Source organism: Accipiter gentilis, unplaced genomic scaffold (genome assembly GCF_929443795.1).
Source record: "Accipiter gentilis unplaced genomic scaffold, bAccGen1.1, whole genome shotgun sequence".
NCBI classification, from domain to species: Eukaryota; Metazoa; Chordata; class Aves; order Accipitriformes; family Accipitridae; genus Astur; species Astur gentilis.
Genome location: NW_026061051.1, coordinates 433,576 through 456,549, shown reverse-complemented (window position 1 = coordinate 456,549; position 22,974 = coordinate 433,576). Strand labels below are relative to the sequence as shown.

Here is a 22,974-nt window from a genome sequence, read left to right as displayed (position 1 = left end):
CTGCCAGAGGCAGACAGACTGCAGGAGGATCTCGCTTATCGCCCTGGTTGCCTGCAGAAGACACCCGGACGCTGAGATGTCCCCTCATCCCTGGGGAGGTAAAGCCTTGGGGCGGGCAGGGAAGGGGAGCAGGGGCCCCGGACAGCTGAGATCAGCCCCGGAGGTCAGCAAGGCTTCGTCCAGCAACTCACAGCCAGGGAGAGGATGCGCGGGTTGTCCTTGGTGGAGGTGGAGGTCTTGCGCAGTGACTGGTTCACCAGCAAGCTGAGCAGCTCTCTCAGTACCTTGTCCGCAGCCCGGAGGTCAGACATCATCGCCCTCCACATGGCCCTGGCGACACTGCAGGGACACGGGGCTCTGTCAGCAGGGACACCCCAGAGGATGGCCAGGCTGAAATCCCTCGGGAGGGTCTTGGGGCCCCTCTCCTCGTGTGAGAGGAGCCCCCAAAGGCTGGTGGTCCCCTTACCGGGTGCACGTCGGGGAGCACTGCAGCAGGCTGGCCACCAACTCCCTGGGGTGTTTGCGCACAAGCACCACCAGGGCCCTGTCCAGGCTTTTGCGGGCTACCACCACCCTGACGGAGGGCCGGCTTCTGTAGATGGCCCACACGACGTTCAGCACCTGGAGGGGAGACACGGGCGGGAGTGGGGATGTCAGCATGGTGAACGCGGCCATTTCCCCAGCTCCTACTGGGAGCTGCTTCCGTTCCTAGTGCGGTATGCCAGCTCGAGACGGCGTCAGTGCTAGCCAGGCACAGAGCCAGGGGAGGAACAGTCCCCCAGTGGGCTGGAGCATCAGCTGTGCCACCCATGGGCTATTCACCTGCCCCGGCTGGAAGGCACGGTCCGCCACAAGGACATCCACCATGTGGGCAGCCAGCCTGATGCTGTAGGCGCTTGGGTGTCTCAAGCTCTTGATAGCCATGAGGATGATGTCTGCCTGGTCGGAGGACTGGAGGTATTTTGTGAACATCTGCAGGATGAAGGAGAGGAGGGGAGATTTGTTGCCTCACCCAGAGCATCACCCAGAGCATCTTGACTGTGCAGTGAGAGCGGGGCACGGAGCCAGGCTGCGCTGGGGAGGAGACTGATGGTGGGCATCAGGGTCCCGCAGGGGACTGAAGCTCCCTGAGGGCCTTTGCCTAGGGAACAGCGTGAGCCCCTGTCATCCCCACGCATCGGGTGTCCCTTCACTCACACTGAGCCAAAGGCACTTCTTACCAAGAAGATTTTGCGGGTGTGGCTGATTTTCAAAAGCTGCCAGGGCTTCATTGCTTGCCAGTCCTCCTGGAGCTGCAGCTGCTCTGTGCCATGCAGCCAGGGCCACCTGCCTGGGGGGGAGCAAAAACGGGGTGCTTAGAGAGAGGGTGCAGAAGTGGAAGTGCAGTCTGAGAGCATTGGGCAGAAAAGTTGCTGGCAAAGAAAAAGGGCACCAGACAGGTCCAGGGAGCAGATACCCAGGGAGGGTCCAGGGCTATTGTGAGCGGGGGCAAGGCAAAATGACTTTTCAGACTGCAGGCAGGCAGGCAGGTTGGATAAGGCTTTCTCTCGTCAAGGAGAGTGGCCCCTGACTGCCCATGCCTGGGGGATCCAGCCCGACACAGCTTGTCTTACTTCTCTGCTGCAGGACAAACGTGTGCAGGTGATAGAGAGCTTCTGCAGCCTCAGGACGCATCCCCTTGTCCTTGCAGGTGCAACAGAGGGTGAGGTGCCCCACCAGCTTCCCCAGCATTACAAACTGATGTGTCTTGGAGCACTGATGCCTGCGGACTGTGGCTTGGGCAAAGCAGGGGCAGACCTGGGGGAAGAGAGGCAGTGTGAGCACAACGAGAGCCCCAGCTGCTCCCAGAGCAGCTAGGCAGCAGCCAAGAGCAGGGCAGGGCTGCCGGACCCAGGTTCCTGCCTGTGCCCGGGGCAGCCCTGCCCTGCCCTGCCCTGCCCTGCCCTGGGAGAGAGCATCGACAGGACAGGGGCAGGGCAAAGACCCCTGCTCCCGACCTGCTGGCTGGGTGTCCAGCTTCCCTGGGAGGTGCCGGGGCTCAGGGGCACAGGGACAGGGCACTGGGGAGGTGCCGGGGCTCAGGGGCACAGGGACAGGGCACTGGGGCTGCCCAGACCAGGAGCTCGGTACCTGCGGCAGGGAGTAGGTGGTGATGAAGTTCACCAGCCTGGCGATCCGTGCCATGGCCCTCTCCTGCACCTCTGCCAGCTGGGAATCGGTGAAGGGCAGCAGCAGCTGGGAGGAGAAAAGCTGCTGGTGTGCCAGGGAGGTGGCATGGCACAGCATGGCACAGCCAGGCTTGCTCTGGGGCAGTGCCTGGGATGGGGCATGTGTCCTTCTTGCCCCTCACAGCAACCTGCTGCGGGCAGGCAGGTCACTGCATCCTGCTTCTGCTGCTGCCTCTGCTGCCTTCCATTCACTCACTCCCCACCAAAAAACATCCCTCTGCCTCCCACCCAAGGACTCCAAGGCTTTGGGGTGACCACCTCACTGGGGACCTGTGGTGGGGGCTCTGGGATATGGCCCATGGTGAAGCTGGAGGGGGAAAGCCCCAGGGCTGGGCTCCCCTTGCCAGACAGGCAGGTCCATCTGGGAGGCAGTGTTGGGGAGGACGGGCAGCGGGCAAGGCTGCAGAGGTGGCGTGGGCTGGGGCAGGAGAAGGGGCTCTGGCGGGAGCCAGGAGGCAGGGGGGTGGGGGGGGGGGCATGGCTGGTAAGGAGAGACATTCCCTGCCCCCCTCCTTGCACCAGGTGCTGGGGGTGGGCACCGCTCAAGCCAGGGGTCACTGCCCATGGGGACCCTGTGCCAAGGTCAGACCTCCAAGATGTTCTGCAGCTCCACGATGCCAAGGGTGCCGGCACTGCGTACCAGCACCTGCAGCATGCTGTCCATCGTGGCCAGGGTCTGTGAGGGGGACAGAGTCTTGGGGGCAGCCCTGGAAGCCTGGCAGGGGACGGCCGTGGCCCTGCGGTGCCCAGGAAGGGGCCTCGCAGCCAGGGAACTCCCCATGGTTCACCCCCTGGCACACCTTGGAGTAGAGTGAAGCATCAGGGCCCTGAGTGTCCTCCTGAGGAGGCAGGTGGAAGATGTTGCAGAAGCAGGCATACAGGAGGCTGTTCTTCTTCTCCTGCAGAAGCAGCCCCGCTCTGCTGCGGGGACAGAGGAGGAGGCAGACCCTGGGCTTAGAGACCTGAGCTGAGCCCCATGCCATGGGGGACCCCTCAACCCTCCATGACACTGGCACTTGCCTTTGCGGGGAAAACCCTGTGGCACCCCCTGCCCTGTTCTCTGCCTCCCTCTCAGACCCAGGACTGGGGATGCCCCCCACCTGGGACCGGTGCCATCGGGGCCACCAAGCTGGGGGCTGGGGCATGTACCTCATGGAGATGATGGCCAGCATGGCTTGCTGCTGCACCATAATGCCCTGGGGGCCAGCGGGCTCCTCTTGCAGCAGCACCTGGGGAGCACAGCAGCGTGGGACAGCTCAGGATGGGGCAGTTTCCTTCGCCCAGCAAGAGCCTGTGGGGCTGGCAGAGCCCAGGTGCCCCCATCCTGGCACCCCCTCCCCACCCAGCACCCAGTGGTCCCAAGCCCCATGGCTGGAAGGGCTGTGCCCGTCACAGAGCCACAGGCTGGCCAAGGGACCTGCAAACATCCAGCCAGGCCGCCCAGGTGGCTTTGGAGCATCTCCAAGGATGGAGACCTGGAGCAGTGCTCATCCGCAACCCCCCTGCCTGGCCAAGCTCTCATCTGCCCCCGGGGCTGTGTCACTGCCTGCTGCCCCTGCCCCTGCCCCTGCCCCTGCCTCAGCCTGACTGGCCGTCCCCTCACCTCGATGGTCTCCACCACCTCTGGCTGGCAGAAGTAAAGCATGTCCCACGCAGCAGAGTCCATGCTGGTGGTGCTGCAGACGGTGCAGATGGAGGCCAGAAACCTCAGCTTCTGGGCCTCTTGCTGCCAGCCAGGGAGGAGACAGACAGACAGACAGTGTCAGGGGGGAGAGACAGCCAGGTGGGGGGCCCAGCACAGCCCCCAGCACCTCCTGAGCACGGGACAGGGGCCGAAAGACAGGCTGGGAGACACGGGCACAGCCTCATAGAAGTGGCCACGGATACCTTTGGTCTGCTCCTGAGGAAGGCTCGAATGATGTCCAGGGTATTGTCTTCCTCCCTGGGCAAAGCCAAGGCAGAGCAGCACAGATCTGGCCAAGAGAGAGCAGGAAGGGCTGGGGGGCAAGCAGCAGGGAAAACCCGAGCCCTCTGCCCAGCTCCCAGGGATGCCACAAGCCCTTGCTCAAGGCTGGGACACCGGTGTCCCCTGTGTGCCCCAGGAGAGAGGGTGTGATGCTGGAGGGCAGCACAAGGAGGGGGCCCTGCTGTGGTCTGGTAAGGGATGCGCTGGCACCAGGGCACAGGGAGAGTCCCTGTCCCAGAACGCCAGAACAGAGCTCCCTTCCCGGCCACTGCGCTGTGGGAGCTCTGATGCCAGCCTGGCTGGGGGATGTGAGCCTGGCCCAGGACAAGGCAGGGCAGGCTGGGGAGCCCCCTGCTCCACAGCACCCGCACACTCACCTGCCCGCAGCAGCTGGACCTCGGACATCTCATGGGGCTTTGGCCTGGATCTGGGAGCCGGGGCAGCTCCAGCCTTCTCCACCCAGGCCTGCCTAACGTGGCCAGGGGGTCTCTCCGCCATCCTGCAGGAGGGAGGGAGGAAAGGGGTGAGGAGGACCCCCTGCCACCCCAGGGGTGGTGGGGGCAGAGGTGGCTGTGCTCAGGGGCTCCTCGCTCCCATCCTGTCCCAACACTGTCCTCCCAGACACTGCGGGAGCAGGGCTGGCTGCCACAGGGTGTCGCAAAGTACCCCAATGTCACTCCCCTAAGCCCCCTGATCCCCCCACCCCAGAAGCCCTCTGGCTGCCCCGGAGCACATGGACCCCTCCTCGCCCCGGGGGGACGGGACTGGCTCCCTCTTCCTCCTCCTCCCGCTATGGGGCTGGGGTTTGTCTGTATGGGGGCATCCCCCTTGTCGCAGACACCCCTCTGTCCTCTGTCCCTTCCCTCCCAGGGCCTGGTGCCACCCCCACCTATGGCCAGGCCGAGCCGGGGAGCAGCCCCCAGCCCCTCAGGCACGCCGAGGCTCTTCCCTCGTCCTCAGGAGGCGCAGGACAAGGCCCGCCGGGCTCCCTTCGCTCGAAGGCAGGTGGGCACACCGGGACACCAGAGGCCTTCCTGTGCGCTCAGCCACAGCGATCTGCGACCGTTGGGGTCTGCTGGCTTGCCCTGGTTACGGCTGCCGCGGCAGGCGGCAGGGTTCCATCGGCCGTTCGCTGGCACGAGGGAGGGGGGGGAGTCCCCCCTCCCCCCCTCCCCGGGGCCTACGCCCCCGCTGGGCTCAGCCCGGGCCTGCTGGGTCGTCTGAGCGGGCGCGGGGGCCCGGGCCGGGGTGCTGGGGGACGCGCTACGCCCGGGGTGGTGGGGCCGGGAGCGAGGTGGCGTGGGCACAGAGGGGTCGGTGCGTGGGGACGGGCGGGAGGTGAGGCGAGAGGCCGGTGGGCAGCGGGAGGCTGCGGGTCGGGCCGTTGCGGCGAGCTCGGCCCAGCAGCGGGGAGCAAGGCGGACGGCAGCGGCGGCGGGGCCGGCAGGTGGGTACGGGCGGGAAGGGGACGGGAACGGGGGAGCGGGGGAAGAAGGAAGGAAGGGGGAAAGGGGAGGGGGAGAGGGGTCTGGTGATGGGTCTGGGCTGGGGTCGATGAGGGGGTCAGGGATGGGGTCAGTGACGGGTCAGGGATGGTCAGTGAGGGGCTGGGGGCCACTTGTCTGGGAGGTCCAGCCGTGGGGTGGGCGCAGTGATCAGCTGGGTGGTGCCGTTCAGGTTTGTGCAGCCTGTGCGGGTGTAGCGTGGTTTGGAGTGATGGGGGGGTGCAGGCAGGGTGGGCTGCGCTGTGCAGGGGTGCAGTCTGTTTTGGGTGCTGGGGGAGGTGCCCTGGACAGACGTGTCATTCATGCTGGGGAAGCAGAACCAGGCGCTGGTGAGCCGGTGCAGCGGTTCCTCCTGCGCAACATTCTTAGGAAAACTCTCCTTTTTCTTTCCTTTTCCTTGCTCCTTCGCTTCCAGATCTCCGTGGTCGCAGTTTGTGCTGCCTCACCTCCAGCACAGCGTGCAGAATGAAACGACGGTCACAGAATTCGTCCTCCTGGGGTTCTGCAGCACCCCAGCCCTGCAGCGCTGCCTCTTTGGCCTTTTCTCTGCCCTCTGCTCTGCCACTCTGATGGGAAACGCACTTGTCTTTCTGCTTATCTGCCTGGACTACTGCCTCCCCATGTACTTCTTCCTCTGCCACCTCTCCATCGCGGACATCTGCTACGCCTCCAGCAATGTCCCCCGTATGCTAAGGAGCCTCCTTGGACAAGGCAGAACCCCCTCCTTTGCTGGGTGTGGGGCACAGAGCCATCTTTATTTAATCTTTGCACTTACGGTGTGCGTGCTGCTGGCCATCATGTCTCACGTTCGCTATGTGGCAATCTGCCGTCCCCTGTGCTATGCCCTCATCGTGATCTGGAGGCTGCGCCTCACCCTTGCCACGGTTTTGTGGGCTTTGGTGTTTGTATTTGGTACACTGCAAGCCTCTCTGGCTTTACACCTGCCTTTCTGTGGCCCCTGCGAGGTTGTCCACTTCTCCTGTGAAATTCTTGCTGTCTCAAAGCTGGCCTGCCCTGCCGCTCCTGCCAATAAAGTCCTGATCTTTGCTGTTTGTGTGTGCTTCTTCCTCTTCCCTTTAGCCCTAATCCCGATTTGCTCCCTGGACAGCCTGGCCACCGATCTGCGCATCCGCTCTGTGCCAGGATGGCACGAAACCACCTCCACCTGTGGCTCCCACCCGACCGTGGTGGGTGTCTTTTATGGAAACGCCATCTTCATGTACGCGGGGCCCAGGAGCGGTAACTCCTCTGGGAGGGAGAAAGTTCTTTCCCTTTTCTACAGTCTTGTCAGCCCCAGTTTGAACCCCGTCATTGACAGTCGGAGGAACAAGCAGGTGAAGGAAGCCTTGCTGAAGCTTCAGAGAAGGAAGAGGGTCTTTCATTCCCTCTAGCTGGCGCTCTAGGCTTTCACCTGTCTCCTGTCTTTCTGCTCTTTCTTCTTGAGCTCTTGCAGTATTTCTCACGGAATGTTAAGTGGTTAAAAGTGTCCTGGTTTCAGCTTGGATAGAGTTAACTGTCTTCCTAGTAGCTGGTACAGTGCTATGTTTTGAGTTCAGTATGCAAAGAACGTTGATAACACTGATGTTTGCAGTTGTTGCCGAGGAGTGTTTAGACTAAAGTCAAGGATTTTTCAGCTTCTCATGCCCAGCCAGCGAGAAAGCTGGAGTTGGCACAGAACACAGCCAGGGCACCTGACCCAAACTGGCCAACAGGGTATTCCATACCATGCGACATCCCATCTAGTATAGGAACTGGGGAGTGGGGGGGGAATCGCTGCTCGGGGACTAGCTGGGTGTCGATTGGTGGGTGGTGAGCAATTGCACTGCGCATCATTTGTACATTGCGATCCTTTTATTATTGCTGTTGTCATTTTATTAGTATTATCATTATTAGTTTCTTCCTTTCTGTTCTATTAAACCGTGCTTATCTCAACCCACGAGTTTTACTTCTTTTTCCGGATTTTCTCCCCCATCCCACTGGGTGGGGGGGGAGTGAGTGAGCGGCTGGGTGGTGCTTAGTTGCTGGCTAGGGTTAAACCACGACAGAGACAGAGTCACAGCAGCACAGAATGGATGCTGAAAGAGACCTCTAGAGATCATCCAGCCCACCTTGGCTGCTCGAGCAGGGCCAGCTGCAGCAGGCTGTGTGTCTGCTTCTCGAAGGTTCTATTGGCTGCGTTGCTCCCAGGTTGTGGAGCTCGCATGGGAAATGGGCAATGAAGAGGGATGAAGTTTCCAGGCACTTTCTGGCCGGTGCAGTGATTTTTTTTTTTTTTTCCTTCTGATTTTTTCTTCCCCCTTCCTGGTCTTGCGGCTGCCCAAGGTGCAGCCAGACAAGCGGAGGAGGGTCCCTGCCTGGCCTGCAGCTCCCTCCCTCGCCATTCTTGGGGTGATTTGGGGTTATGTTGCTGTGTCAGTGAGGCAAAGCTGGGCTCTTGGGGGCTGAGGTCAGTGGGACCCGAGGAAGGCCGTGATGGTCTTGAGGCTTTGAAGGGCTGTGCACCGAGCCCTGTCCCCGCTGGAGGGGATGCTGGTGGTGTTCAAGACGAAGGCCTTGCAGCCTTTGTTGTCGTGTGTGCCCGTGTCCCCCCCGGCCCCCAAGGTCTGTCGTTGTGGCAGGGGCTCTGTGCTGCTTTCTGCGTGGGGCCGTGTCCGTGAGTCCTGCAGGGACCTGTCTGTCCTGGCTTCCCCACCAAAGGGCTGCTTCTCCTGGGGAAGGGGAACGGGGAGTTGTTCCCGTTCCCGTCCCCCCCCCACCATCGCCTGCCGTGCTGGTGGTGACTCAGGCCTGGGGGTGGCTGGGTTCCCCTCGGGGCTTGCTGGCTTGGGTCTGGGGCTCGGCGGGGCTTTTGCACCTCTTGGGGGCTGTTTCCCGGTGCCCCCCGGGCTCCCTCCCTGTCCCACACAGGCACGGAGCGGTTCTGGAGAAGGAGCTTTTAATTAAAAAGACAAGAGAAAAGGTCCCATCCAAGCTGGTCTAACCCCTCCCTAGCCACCCCCGCCCACCCCCCCTGCCATATACCCCACCCCTCCTCTCCCACCCCCCCCACTGCCCCCATCTCCATCCCTCTCACCCCTGTCTAATCCCCCCCCCACACACACACCCTCACGTTGGCTGCCAGAGCCCTGCGCTTGCTGGGTGCCATTGGCAAGGAGCTCTGCGCCTGCCTCTTCCTCCGCTTGCCGGCCGTGGCAGGTGGGGACGGTGGCAGGTCCATCCCCGCATCCTGCCACGGCTCCTGGGGCTGCATCCCGCCGCCGTTGACTATTTTGAGGCTCAGCATGGCGTCGCTGAGCTTGGGGATGCAGTAGTCGGGGGTGAGCATCTCCTCAGGCAGCGAGAGCGAGCTGAAGTCGTGGTCGGGGGTGTCTGTGCTGGTGCCAGCAGCATCCTCGGGCACGGAACCTCTGCTGGGAGCATCCTGGCTGACCCCCACTCTATCCAGGGAGCAACCGAAGAGCCTTAGGGCCTCTTCCAGGACCATCTCCTCGGACACTGCAAGGTCGCCTGCAGTGTCCCCAAGGGCTTCGTTGTTGGTGGCAGCGCAGGGGCTGGTGTGGACATCGCTGCCCGGGGGTGCCCCCACAGGGGTGGCCGTGCTGGCGATGTTGATCTGTGACAGCTGCCCCTTGATGTGCTGGTAGCCAGGGATGGACACTGGCAGCTCCAGAGGGTCTGGGGCCACCCCACTCCTCTGGTTTTTGTAGGGTGTGAGGTATCGTGGTTGGCCCTGGGGGGCCCCGCAGCCCCCGGGACCCCACAGGGCAGCACCCGGCAGAGAAGCGGCGCCTTGGCCAAGCGTGGGGGTGGCCAGTGGAGGCAGGTCGGTGGTTGTCCACTGGATGCGGAAGACCCGGGGGTCAAAGAGGCAGCCACATGGAGCCCTCTGCAGACCTGTGTGGGTGAGGGGGAGCTGTGCTGGGCCGGGGGAACTGTCCAGGGGCACCCGCCGAGCCGGCCCCGATGGCCGACATCCCCCAGCTCTGGGCCAGGGGTGTGGGGAGCTTGTGGCCGGAGTGATCCCCACGGGGTGAGCCGCTGTGCCGGTGGGACAGGGTTGCAAATCGGGGAGGAGACTGGCATCTAGGAGGTGAAAGGGGAGAGGTGGCCCCAAATATTTGGGGAATTCTCTGCAGATGGGCTTTACTGGGCACGCGCCGCCCGGGCGAGGGCAAGGATGCTCACCGGGGCTTGCTGAACCCCCATGCGAAAAGTGCCGGGGGAACGGGTGTGATGGGGATGGCGAAGGGGCCAGAGCAGACTGGGGTGCCATACCTGCTGGTGGTGCCTGGGGTGCCCGGGCTGCAGGGAAGGGCTGCTCCCGTGCGGGCAGGCGGCATAGGTTGGCTGAGCCTGAGAGAATGAGACAGGAGCGATGGCCGGCGGTCACCTCTGCTGTTGTCCTCCAAGAGCATCCCTGGGCTGCAGGGGTTGGGGTCGGTCCCTACCTCAAGGGTAGAAAGTTTTGGGGAGCACGAATGGCTGGAAAAGCTGGGGCGCCAGGGGGCCCCAGGGCCCAGGCAGTGGGAGCTGCGTTGGTGGCCGCGCCATGGTCCCTTCTGGCTGTTAGCTGCCAAGGACTCTTTGGCGTCTCCCCGGAAGGAATGCGGGGGCTCCCTGTGTTCCGCCCCACCCCCAAGAGCCTCCCCAGCTCCTCCTGGGGAGGGAAAGAGTTAAGGGAGGCTGGGGTGGCCCCGGGGCCTACAGGCGGCTCTCGGGGTCTGCGGGTGCAAATGCTCTTGGCTTTCAACAGTATTTTTCCGGTGGGGGAAGAACAACAAGTTGATTCAGCCGAGCCGAGTGGGCACCAAGCTGCAGCCGCAGCCTCCTTGCACCAGATGGCAAATGCGTTTGTGACCGTTGCCCGCGCTTCTGTTCACTGCGTTGACCGGAGCGAGGCAGAAATAGGAAAAAGGACCTCGAGGGCACGAAGGAAGGTCATGCGGTGTTGCTCGGTGGCACGCTTTCCCCCAGCCCTCGCTCCAGTAGTGCTGTCAGGTCTTTCAGTCTCCTGCTGGGAAAAGCAGCAGCTCTGGATCCCCCTGGGAGGGGGTGGCCCTTTCCCTGGGTGCGTGACACCCCGGAGGAGACGGTACCCGCTGCCGCGTGCTCCCAGAAAAGGACTGGATTCTGCCCAACGTCCGGTGTCAGGGCGCTGGGGCTGTTTGCGCTCTACGGGATCCCAGGGATGGGGTTAGTACATCCCCTCCTCGTGCTTGGAGGATTCGGCGCTAGCAAGGACACCCCAAGGGTACCAAGGACACAGGCCTCTCGCTCCCGCTGTGTGAACAGTGTGTGGCCTGGGGGAGTCGGGACAACTGCCGTGAACCGGAGGCCAAAGATCTCTCCTGGCCTGTGTCCTGGTAATCAAAGAGATTGCGCTCTGTTCATGAGGCACCTCTGGCTGCAAGATTGTGCAATGCCATGTGCTGCGTAACTTGTGGCAGGGACCGATGCTGGGGGCATGAAGGCAAGCGCGCTTCTAAAAGCATAAAACTCCATTTCATTTCAGAGCGCAGCTGAGCCACCCCGCTCCTCAAGACTCTGCCATCTGCACCGCTGTGGCTGGGACCGGGCAGTGCTGCACATCCCAAAGGCTACCAAGTCACACCCGTGTCCCTGCTGCTTTGCCGGGAGCTTCTGCGATGCGAGCGATGTTCTGGGGGCTGATCTCTTGGACTACAGCTACCCCGTCCCTGACCGGCAGCTGGCCAGGAGGGTTGTGTCCAGGGTGGAATTCCACCTCTCTGACAAGAACCTGGCCAAGGATGCTTTCCTCCTGAAACATGTCCAGAAGAACAAGATGGGCTTCGTCAGCATCAAACTGCTGACGTCCTTGAAGAAGGTAGGCAGCGCGTTGCGTTGGCCAGCCGAGGTGGGAAGTGGCCTCCATGTGGAAGACGCCTGGATGTCTGGGTGTCTGGGTGTGCTCTGGCTGTCTGCCATGGCCAAAACACTGCTGTGTTATCAACAGCTTTCTAGCTACCAGTACAGAGCACAGCACTACGAGGGCTGCTGTCAGGTAAAGGAACTCCAACTCATCCAGATCCAATACAGAAGGAAAGTGGAGAAACAACAGAGGGAGCAGCCCAGGGACACAGAGCCCCAGGTCTCATCTGGCCGCTCCTGTGACCATATGGTGTATGCAAAATCAAATACCTGAAGTGCTCCCTTAGATGCAGTTTACAGCCAGGGGACAAGAAGGTGGCAGTTCTGCATTTTGCAGCTCCCAGGCTGATGGCAGAGCCAAAGCAAAAAAAACAAACCCAAAACCAAACCAACCAAGAGAGGTAAAACTGGAGCGCAGGGAGCAAATGCTTTTCTTTCACCTTAGGCCAACTGCTTGGACGCTCTCTATGCTGCCCTGCCGCAGAGGGCATCCCTCTCGTACCAGTAAGAGACATAAGAGTGAATTAAAGCCAGGACCCCAAACCAGACCAAAAACCCGGTTGTGATCAAGAAGAAAGTGGAGAATGCATCAAATATAACAGAAAATTATTTTGGACATTCCCAGTTTACATTTGAAAAAAAGAGGAAAAAAAAAGAGGAGGAATTAGGTATTAAAAGAAGAGCACTGAATGATAAAGCCATAGCAGTCCCTCTACCACTACAAACCCACACCCCCACACGCACGTACGCACACAGACTTAACACCACCAAACTCCCCTTGACTGTGACGTTCCCCTCAGCTTGCTGGTCTAGAGATACTGAATGCCTGAAGCACACCAAGGATAACTGAAAACATCTGCATGGCTTTAATGGGAATCCTCCAACTGAAACAAAGCGCCTTCTCCCTCTGTCTGCGTTGGCACATCCCCGAGTCACGCTCTCACTCCTCTCCTTCAAAGTCAAGATTCCTAAACGTGAAAAGCGGGAGTGGGGAAAGGCGAAGGGAAGAGAAAAAGAGGGAGAGCATCATCAGTGGAAGACCTGCCAGCTGCTGCTGATTCAGCCCTGTTTGGGGGACCACCCCAGCAGAGAGGAGTTGGTTTGCATGCCACGGTCCTCACTGCCTGTTCCCAGGGACAGGCCATTTGCTCAGCCTTGCCGGCCAAAGCGTGGGAAAAGCGTAGGTGTGCGCCGTCGCTTGCTGAGGAGCACGGTCACGATCACATGCAATCCTTTACCTTTTTCCTCCCTGGATTCAAAGGGTTTCTGTCTTCAAAGTGAGAGCCTTCCATATGGTCGTTTGTGACATTTCATCCAGGATAACAATCTCAGAAGGATCAGTCCTGCAATAAATATTTTACATAGCAATCCGTGATTATGGGAACTGATGCCACCAAGGGCATTAGCATCAGCAAGAGGAACAGCGGAGCCCCGAGAATCAAAGCTCTGCATAACCGTGGGAGGTTTTGCTGGATGAGGAGTTTTGGGAGGCAAGCCCGGGAGCTGCAGAGCAACAGCTCTGTGCAAAGGCTCTTGCTGGGGCTTAGCCCCGGTCCGGGTTCCTAAGCCACTGCTGGTACAGATCACGCCTGCAACTCCTCATGTGTTAAGTATGAGGATCTCCAGCTACCGTAAAAGCACTGATGAGGCAAGGTTTGGGGGTCAAACGCGAGTGCTGCAGCCACTCTGCTTGCGGTCAGAGCCTTGCAATCACCTCCTGCAGCCCTGCCCCCAAATTTGATTTTCCCACCAAGCTGCCTGCTGGTTTCTGTGGGATGCCCCACAAAGAGGCAAGTGGAGAAAACTCTGCCAAACACCTTCAAGCTAATCTTGCCGGGGGTCCTGGCGCTTGGTGGGGCTTTACCCGTCACTGCTTTGCTTTGGGATATCCACGTCACTGGTCTTCCCCACGTTCAGCTGAACTGAACTTGCAGTAGCAGCAGCTTCCATGGCCCTCCTGGACTCCTGATGTAAAAAAGGGACAAATCACGTTCTCTGTCTTTGATCAAAGTGGAGATAAGCTGAATGCCCAGCACAAACTTAGCAGTCTGCCCTCCGCTTCTGCCCCTTGGCAGCTATAGGTATTAGTGCAGCAGGGGAGAAACCGTTCACTCCAAAGATTTCGGGGCAGGGGGACTGTGTGTTCAAAACATGATTATGAGCAAGTCTTGCCAGCAGCAGCAGCCGCAGCAGCATCTAATAATAATCATCATAATGATAATGACCTTTGTGAAAAACGACTCGTTTTAAAAATTACACCTGTATTCAAGCGTTCAGCTCACTGCTACTTGAGGAAACAAAGGTTACAAAAGTTACAGGCTATTGGGATCTATTTCGATTGAGTGCTGATCTTCCCCCAACATTTCCAGACAAGCTGTAAGAGAAACAGGCAATCTCACAGACACACGGAGATGTCCAGCCCCGAGGACACAGCAAGCCTTACCTCTTCTTCTTCTCCAGCTTCATTTCTGGCATCGTCCAACTTCTTCTTCCTTTCTGGCATAAGGTCATCCAGAAAGCTGAGCTCTCGCTTTGAGAAGCAGAAATCCATCGCTTTCCGGACAAATACGAGAGCCAAAACCTTCATGAATAAGAGGGAAGATGCGGTGAGCTCAGAGACGATGCCACCTCTCACAACAACGCTGCAAACACCCCGCTGCCGAGCGGTGGCAGCTCTTACCATCATGGGAAAGATGATGGCGGCACGGGACACCTTGATGGTCCAGAGCAGGACGAGGCAGGTCAGCTGGATCGCCGTGAAGAAATGCACCTTTCGCAAGGGCACGTGCCGCAGTCAGATGAAATCCGGCTGGTGTTTCGCCGGCATCCAAAACAGCTTCAAGCGATCAAAGAACTGCGAAATAAAAGGGAAAGGTTGCCACCTTGGGACTGCGGCAAGTTGCTGGCCCTCTCGAGACGTGGAGGCACTTTGCAGCATCTCGCTTGCCGTCAGAACTCCTGGATCCCACCGCATTCCTCCTGGGAGCAGCACCCATTTTCCCTTCGCTCCATCTAGCAACCGGCTTGCCCCTGAGAGCTGCCCAAACGGCAACTCTTCCATGCCATTCCATTATTAGCATTTCTCGGCCCACTGAATCCCCCCATGAGGATTTCCACCAGTGGTAGAAACTGCCTTCCCTTTGCACCAAATTCCCCCGCTTTTCACGTAACCAAACACTGACCTGCCCTAAACCCTGCAACAGAGAGCGCTGAACTTGCCTGGTCCTCCCAGCCCTATCTACCTCCTGTGCCTCCACCAATCTCTTTCTTACACAAAAGAGTTTCATTGCTTGCTCTGTGAGAAGTTTTTCCCATGCCACTGCTTTTTTCCCTGCTGCTACAGAGACAAAATACCAGGGAGCCGACATGCTGCACGCTGTAAAAGAGTCCGTACCTGAATTCCTCTGAGCGACGACACACCCATGTAGAGAAAGACGCCATAAAGCACAGGCATTGGTATAAACTGGGGGGGGGAAGAAAAAGAAAAGAAAGAATGCAATCGTTTCTTTTTCTGTATTGCATTTTCAGTATTACCACCCTCTTCCACAGGCACTGCCTAAAATTGCTTGAAGCTTTCCAGCTTCCATTCAGGCTTAGAGATGGGTCAGATATTAACCATTTTTTTGCCATTTTGTGCGCACGAGTGAGCTAAGGCTCTGCTTTAGGCTGAACTTGGGAGTTATCTCTCCTCAGAATAATCCTATTTTCCAGAAAGGTTGGAGGAAAATAGGCGATTTCACCCGTGCTACCCTATGCCGCATTCTCTGGCGGTAGAAGAAACACTTCTGCCTATTCTTGGGGCAACAGGCAAAGGCCACAGGCCTCCTTTTAGCCTAGAGACGAGATTACTTTGTGGGAGGAACGTGCAAGGAAGCCCACAGGGATGACCTCAGTGTGTTTAGCTCCTGGGAACGGCTGCTCCGCGGCATTTGGGGAGCAAATTGCAGCCACTAAAGGGCTGCCTGTTTGAAACAGAGCAGATGTGCTGGTCTGAATATGCTCAACTGTAACCCATAAACATGGGTGGGCCTGAAAGACACCCAAAAATTCAAGCAGTTGCGTTGCTCGCTCGCCTCGAGCACACGAAACGGGGGCCTGAAGGGCTGCAAAACCTAACCGAGGCTGGTTCCCACCGTTGGTCAAGCCCCAAGGGTTGGGACCACCTCCTCCTCCTCCGCTCCACAACTAACTACTCAGGCCTGCAGAGAGGGGACTGTTTTTCTGTAACCTCCAACAAGCTCACGGTTGTTGGGTGGTTTGCATTTTCCTCTCACCTTTAACACAGAAGTGAAGAAGACAGAGCAGCCCATGAGCACAAAGATCAGCAAGCCAGTGACTCTCTGCTCTCGTATCCCCAGCAACTTGGGTTGTTCTCCTGGAGCTGAGCAGTCAGACTCTACTTTGAGGCTATTCACGTGGGTGATGGACAGGACGGTCGCAGCCACAAACCAGGGCAGCCCCATCACAGAGCACACCCCGAGCATCACGGCCACCACAAAAAGGTCCAGGTGGTACCCGCATCCTTTCTGCAGGCAGGAAAACAAGAAACAGAGCATCCCATAGCACAAGAGCAAGGATAACGTCGCAAGTCAGACTCAAACCCTGCTCGAGCACAAGTCAACTTCTTCAGAATTCAAAACAAGAAATGGAAACAAGCAAGGGTGTATGCAGGCTTTGCACAAGCACCTGGCATGAAAATCTGGCAGGAGTTCAGACACAAGGGATACGCAGAGCTTGTGCGATACATACTTCTCCAAAAAAAAAACCAACCCACAACCCAAAAGCACCAAACCATTTTTTCCACTCACAAAGAAAATTCTACCACTTGCAAGGAAGGTGTGACTCTGAGTTATCCCTGGCAGCGCATCAAAACAATTCATTCCCCACACCTGCTGCTGCTGCCATTTTAAAACAAAAACGCAGTTCTCTATTGCTCCAAGATTAATTTGCTCCTCCAAAAGGTTGCTCATCTATACTGCCCTGTCACTTGCTCCCTGCATCATCGTTAATCCAGGAGAGCATCCTGCCACGCAGCCTGACCTTGTCCCAAACCAATGCCTTCAGAAAGCATCGGGAATAAGAGCTTCCCCCCAGACCTGCAGCCCAGAAGGGGCTGGAGTCATCTCTCGCAGGCCCTTACCTTCAGCTTGTGCTCCTTCCTGTTCACAATAACGGCACTGATCTGCTGGTCCATGAATATCAAGATGGTGCAGAGCAGAGCTGGGACGAGCGCAGCCAACACCGTCCACCAAGGGTTGGGTCCTATGGGGTTGATGAACCACCCGCGGTCGTCTCTGGTAGGCTGCAACAAAGCCCACACATCAGCATTGTCTCCCAGCCCAGGCACTCCACTGGCTTTCATTTTCCCCTCCCTCCTTGTGTCAGAGCACCTCCCAGCCCTGGCTTCATGTCCCCCTCTCCCGGGGGCTTCAGCAGTGCCAGTCTCCTCCTTGCAAGCAGCTCTAGATACTTCCCCTGTAGGTATCTAGTTTTGGGGCCATCTTCTCATTTCCAGGAGGAAGCAAGGCACTTGGAGGTGGAAGAGGAGATGGTCACACCACCAGCATCTCCTCCAGACTCAGCCCTGCCCTGCCCCGGCATCACCTTGTGGCACCCCCACGTGCCAAAACACCCCGTTACCTTGAACGCATGGGGGACCTGGAGCTTCGGCAATGGGATCCCAACCACAAAGTCAAGGAGCACCATGATGACGATGGTGAGGAAAACAGCAAAGTCGCTCACTGTGGACCGTACCTGGGGCGAGAAACCAGAGGTGAGAGGGGCATGGCAAACAGGGCCGTAAGGTGAGATGCAAGAGTTGCAGACATCCACAACATTAAGGCTGCTTAACCAAATCCCACCACCCCTCTGAGCACATGCAGCCTGATCCCTTGCTTAGATACTGCTGCTGTGTTTGTCCCTGTGAGATCTGGGGTCAGACAATAAAAAAAAGCTTAACTAGGCCAACAAGGGTTGGTTTAAGTCAAAATCTAAAAATAATAATAATAATAATATTAAAAATAAGAAAACACATGTCTGCCACTACAGCTACACTCACAGCTACAATGGCAACAAGGCACTGAGGCATCCTTTAGTCCTCAAAAGGAAGCTCCTCATTCGAATCTACTTTCCACTCGAGCACATAATGCGCAGAAGGTAGGGGAAAAAAAACAAACCGAAACCCCCAACCCCCAAAACTTTGGGAAACCTGACTTCCTACTACCTGAGGAGAAGAAAAAAAATAAAAAAAAATCAAACCCCAAAAATCTTCAATCTGGGGCAGGTCACGAGGCAGGTGGGAAACGCTACGATGATTTTGCACTCATGGAAATGAGTGTGGGACATCCAAGCTCTTGGAGAGCTTGGCCTGCAAGGCCAACGTTTCCCAGCTTGACCAAGGCAGGGCAAATACTGCTTAGTGCTCCAGGAAAGCCATTTTGGGAAACGAGTGCGGAGATGGACACTGGCCACCTCCTTCTACTTACTCTAGTTGGAAAGTAGCGGCTGGTTTTAAACTTCTTCAAGAAGCTTGACAGGGCAAAGGTGGCGAAGAAGAGGATGCAGCACCAGAAGAATACATCAGGGGTGTAGGGGCCGTCGCGTCCACAGGCAGGTCCTTGAAACTCCCCACGCAAATACTGACATTCCTGGAGAAACAGAGCATCAGGACACAAAGGCAGTGCACGTGCGGCAGGGAAACCTCGCATAGCTAGGGGGTTTTGAGGATCTTGGTCCAAGATCCACGACCCTGTAACTGCTCCTGCCAATGGAGATTTATATTTAATGAGCAGCAGCAGCTGAACAAGTGACACATCGAACTACACAGCGGAGAAATGAGATGTGAGGAGACACCATACGCTAGTAACACATTACAAGAAACACTCATCCAGGTGACACTCTTCCATCAGTTGCTTGCATTCATAGCACTGTGTTTCCTTAACTGCATCTGGCTTCAGTCCTCACATCTTCCCGCAAAAAACAACATGCCAGGCTCTCCCAACCCTGTGAAGAAAACCTCATCAGCTTTCCTAACTAAAAAGTAATTCTTTTAAAAATTATTTTTAAACCTGAAAAGGACTAGGATTCACAGGACTAGCATCATTACATTCACTTCACAGTCCTCCTCAAAATGGGAGAACAAAAGATAATTGACATGACAAACGCCACAGTTACAGACGTTCCTTCCTGGGGGTGCAGTTCGCACACCTAGGAGCTCATGCATGCACGAATGGGTGACGCCAGGCAGCAGCCTTCTTACGTGCCTCTGACCTCAGGAAGAAACAGATAACATGAATACTTTTACTCCATTTGCATCCTGAGGACCAGAGATGAAGCCCAAGATTTGCCTAGATGACACAGTCAGTTCCTTTAAGGGATGAAATTGTTCGTTTGAGTTTGGCTTCAAGGACTCCCACAGCTGGCGATTAACTAAGAGGTATGCTACAGCGAGGAGCCCGACACACAGACTGCAGGACAACTCATCACGCCAGGCCTCTGAGCTTGCAGTTCTCCGCAGGGCCCGGTGCTGCCTGAGCAGGTGGATGGACTTCCCAGTTCCAGAAATACAAGCTCATGAATCAAACCCTCCTCAAGCACGCAGGCAAAACTGGCTGCGCTTTAGCGAAGCAAACCAACAACGAGGCTTCCTTTGTTTGGGTGCCTCCTGTCTGACGATGCTCTGGGCTACTTTCTCTTCCTGGCAGCAACAGGAATAAGTTGCTCTCATACCTACCAGCTTCTGACAGAGAAAGAGGATGATCTCGTTCTTGCCTGCTAGGACCAGGGGTGGCAATAACGCAGTCTGCCGAGACTGGAAGGGGATGCCTTGGAGGCGGAAACACGCGGGTGTTCATTACTCCTGGGCACTCGGAATCACGGGAGGAGATGATGCCGAAGGGCCTGATCCGATTCACAAACTGACGCACCTTAGGACTGAAGAGGCTTCTCCTTCCACTAACTTACTTTTCTCTGCAACAACAGCCTCAGGAGAGTAACTTCTCCGTAACCCTTTACACTACAGCAACTACAATACTTAATCCTAATGTACCTTACAAGAAAACTACTGCGGTCTTCTCTACTAGAGGGCCAACGCTGCTGCGCCTGTAAGGAGCGCTTTACGTTTTATTAACCTTTTGAAACAACGCACTAGCTTTCCTTGCAATCGCATTACGTGGGCTTCCTGGGACTTTATATATGCACGTTCGTTTTTTCTGGCTAAATCAGATTTGGAACGCAGGGGTGGCCATCTGAAAACACTGCAAAACATTCTTTTTACATACATCAGTTCTCTGGTGAAGGCAACAACTGAGGAGGATCTTCAGCTAATGTAAAACTGCGAAGCTCAGAGGAGTCGTACTCCAGCTAAAGATCTGCGCACTACTAGGCAGGAATGTCAAATTAAGCAATGCCCAACAGATACAAGTCATTGGACCTTTTCTTTTACAAGTAGGAAAGAAAGGGTACGCAGAAAGATAGTGGTCTGTAGAAAATGCATGTAAATCATCAAGATTTCCAAGGATTACTCGAATCGCTTCCTGGAGAGGCCAAAACAAGAAAGGAAGGAAGAATATTAACAAGATAGCCACAATCCCACTGCCAAGTACAGTTTTCAGGCTTGGGAAAAAAAAATAACATTACAGTTTGCAGGAGTCATGGAAGAGCAGGTTCCAGATATTTTGCTTTTCCTCCTCCCCTTCTTCCCCCTGCTCCCTCCCATCACCTTAGAGCACGCTGCCCTAACAGATTCACAGAAACTGAAGTGAACGAATATCTTAACCCTGAATTAACATAGAAGCAATACTATGGAGAGTGGAGGTGTGCTTTTAAATTTAACAAGTTCTACATTTAAGAAGCCTCCTCCTTGCCAGCACAACACATGCAAGTATTGACCTGTTTCAAAAATAAACATATTCCCCTTTTTCGGAATATTGACCCAATTCAGTTACAAAGGAACTGTAATTCAGCCCCAACAAACTCCTGCTTTATAAACAGGAAACTTTTTCTAGGAATACCTTTTGTTGGGAAGTGGCTTGCTGAAAAAGGACATGGGCCTGTGGAAAAGTTGTGCGAGCAGAGTTCTGTGTGAAAGAATGTCAGTTTGAGCAACAAGACTAGGCCTTGGCTGAAAATAGCTGGCTTTACTGATATTGGGAGGAAAACAACAGCTGGTCTCGCTGTTATCAGGAGAAAGACAGGGACGGTGTGACCTTGGCATAACTTCACAAGTAACTTTTGAAGAAGTTCTCATGAGAAAGTTACTGAACACGCGTAGCTGCCAACCACAAGTGGGTGTGTTTTAGTAATGAATAAACATTAGCAATGTACCAATCATATTAGGACTAGTAGGCATAATTATCGCAAACTGTATAAATATGAGCTATCCGTGCAAATAAAGTTGAATCACTTCTATCACTCATATTGGGTCGACTTATGTGCATTCCTCCGCCGCTCCAACAAATGGCGCCCGAACGGGGACCGAAGAAAGGGGAATTGGAGCGACGGACACTGAGAAGCACCGGTAGCAGCGACCGGGGGGCAAAAGATTAACCGAACGCTGATCGTCTTGGTTGGTGTGTTAACTCTCGTGCCTGGACCGTCCAAAAGGGGTTCGCCGTCACTAAGGGCTACTGGAAAAAGGCTGCAAAGACTTTTTAACCGAGGTGCCTTAATCAAGGTAGCACCCAGGAGTATCAAGAAGCCGGCCGGCAATGGATCAAGAGGTAGCCCTAAAATTATTACAGTGCTTTTTAGAAAAGCGGGGAGTAAACTGCATTAAGCAAATTTCGGGGTTAGTCACGCTGGGTCGCGTTAAGGGATGCTTTAAGAATCCGGATTTATTATTTAAGGAGAGTGAATGGCGTAGATTAGGAGACGTATTATGGGATATGGTAACTGATGATGATAAATCAGCTAAAAAACTAATGAAGCAAGGACAGAAACCTTTCAATTAGTGTGGGTACAGCTTTTGAGCTTAGTACCTGGAATGCTATCGGAACCTCCCTATGGGATGAAATTAGTGACGGGTCTAAAGAAGTTAAAGATCTTGTAACTTTATGGAAATTGATTAAGACAACTCTGTAAGAAATGAAAGCAGATCGTAAAGCGTCTGCGTCTGCTTTTGCTGCTCTCTCTCTCCAACCGCAAGCGAAAGGGAAAAGCGGGGAGAAAAACATAATGCAGCGAGAGAGACTTTTTGGAGCTTGTTCGCCTACTCTCGTGCCCTTGACTTCTGCTCCACTCCCTGGGACTGCCGATATTAATCAGCCATCCGACAGTTCCCAAGCCTCCCTAACCGTACGATTAAAGGAAACCCTACAGAATCAGGGAGTGAGTAAAAATCTGCCTACGAAAAACCAGCCCTCAGATACCACCGTTCAACATGAACAAATTATACCTAGCATACACCCTGATTCAAATAATGCAAACAAGGACTTGGCTACTCTAATAATAGAACAAAAAGAGACAATGTTAGAATTGTTAAAGGAAATGGGGAAAAGAGACGGGGAAACCAACCGCACCCGTGACAGACGCGGAGCCGCCTGTAATAGCCGCTGCAGAAGAAAGGCAGAGACATTGGAGGGGTGTAATAACAGATGCCATTATAGAAGGGACTATGCTCTAAGCATTCCCAGTTATTGCATCAAATGGACAGAAAAAATGGGAGGTGTTTGACTGGAAGGTCATTGAGAAATTAAGGAATGCTGTGAGTCAGTACGGAATCAAATCTGCGTTAACTCACCAAATACTGCAATTCATTTTTTCTGCTGATACGCTGATACCTCGAGATATTAAACAGCTAGCACAGTTGATTTTGACACCCGCCCGAATGTTAGTGTTTTTCTGGCAGTGGGAGAAGCTCTGTGATAGGGAACAAGCAACATCACGACAACAAACAGATCCCCTATGGGGAGTAACCATGCAGATGCCGATGGGTGCTGGACCCTTCGCATCAGGGAACGCTCAGTTACAATGTGTCACTGAGGTTCATCATCTATCACAGATCTTGGCGTATCAAGCTTTTCTTACCGTACCAGACAATATGTACAGCCATGCTTTTACCCAGGTGAAACAGGAGAATACAATTTATGACCACCCTGACATGAACGAGGGCATGAAAGAAAACATGTTCAAAATACTCGCTTTTGAAAATGCTACTGAAAAGACACGCAAAGCATTGTGTAATTTGCCGAAAAATGCAGACATCGTTGATATGATAGAATACACGGATCGATCAGTGGACTCACAGAAAGTAGCCTATGCTGCCACAGCTCTCCAAGGAGCTACAAAGAAACACAAGGCCAGTAAGACACCCTTGGTCAAGTGTTCTAACTGTGGCAAACGTGGACACATTAGGAGCAAATGTACAGGTACTGTTAACAGTAAGTGC

At 55.6% G+C, this 22,974-nt stretch overlaps 1 protein-coding gene and 1 long non-coding RNA gene across 3 annotated transcripts in view; one reads left to right on the top strand and one right to left on the bottom strand.

Annotated features, from left to right (window-relative positions):
- Positions 1–22,974, top strand: part of LOC126037340 (collagen alpha-1(I) chain-like) — a 255,410-nt gene that overhangs the window by 10,161 nt on the left and 222,275 nt on the right. The window lies entirely within an intron of this gene.
- LOC126037344 (uncharacterized) lies at positions 12,208–14,426 on the bottom strand. Of its 2 annotated transcripts, none has more exons than XR_007505632.1 (5): positions 14,269–14,426; positions 14,032–14,169; positions 13,406–13,553; positions 12,827–12,931; positions 12,208–12,556 (listed from the first exon to the last, which is right to left on the bottom strand). It is a non-coding gene; the product is annotated as an uncharacterized LOC126037344 (long non-coding RNA). The 2 variants fall into 2 exon arrangements; XR_007505631.1 differs by having other exon boundaries at positions 12,209–12,556; positions 13,453–13,553.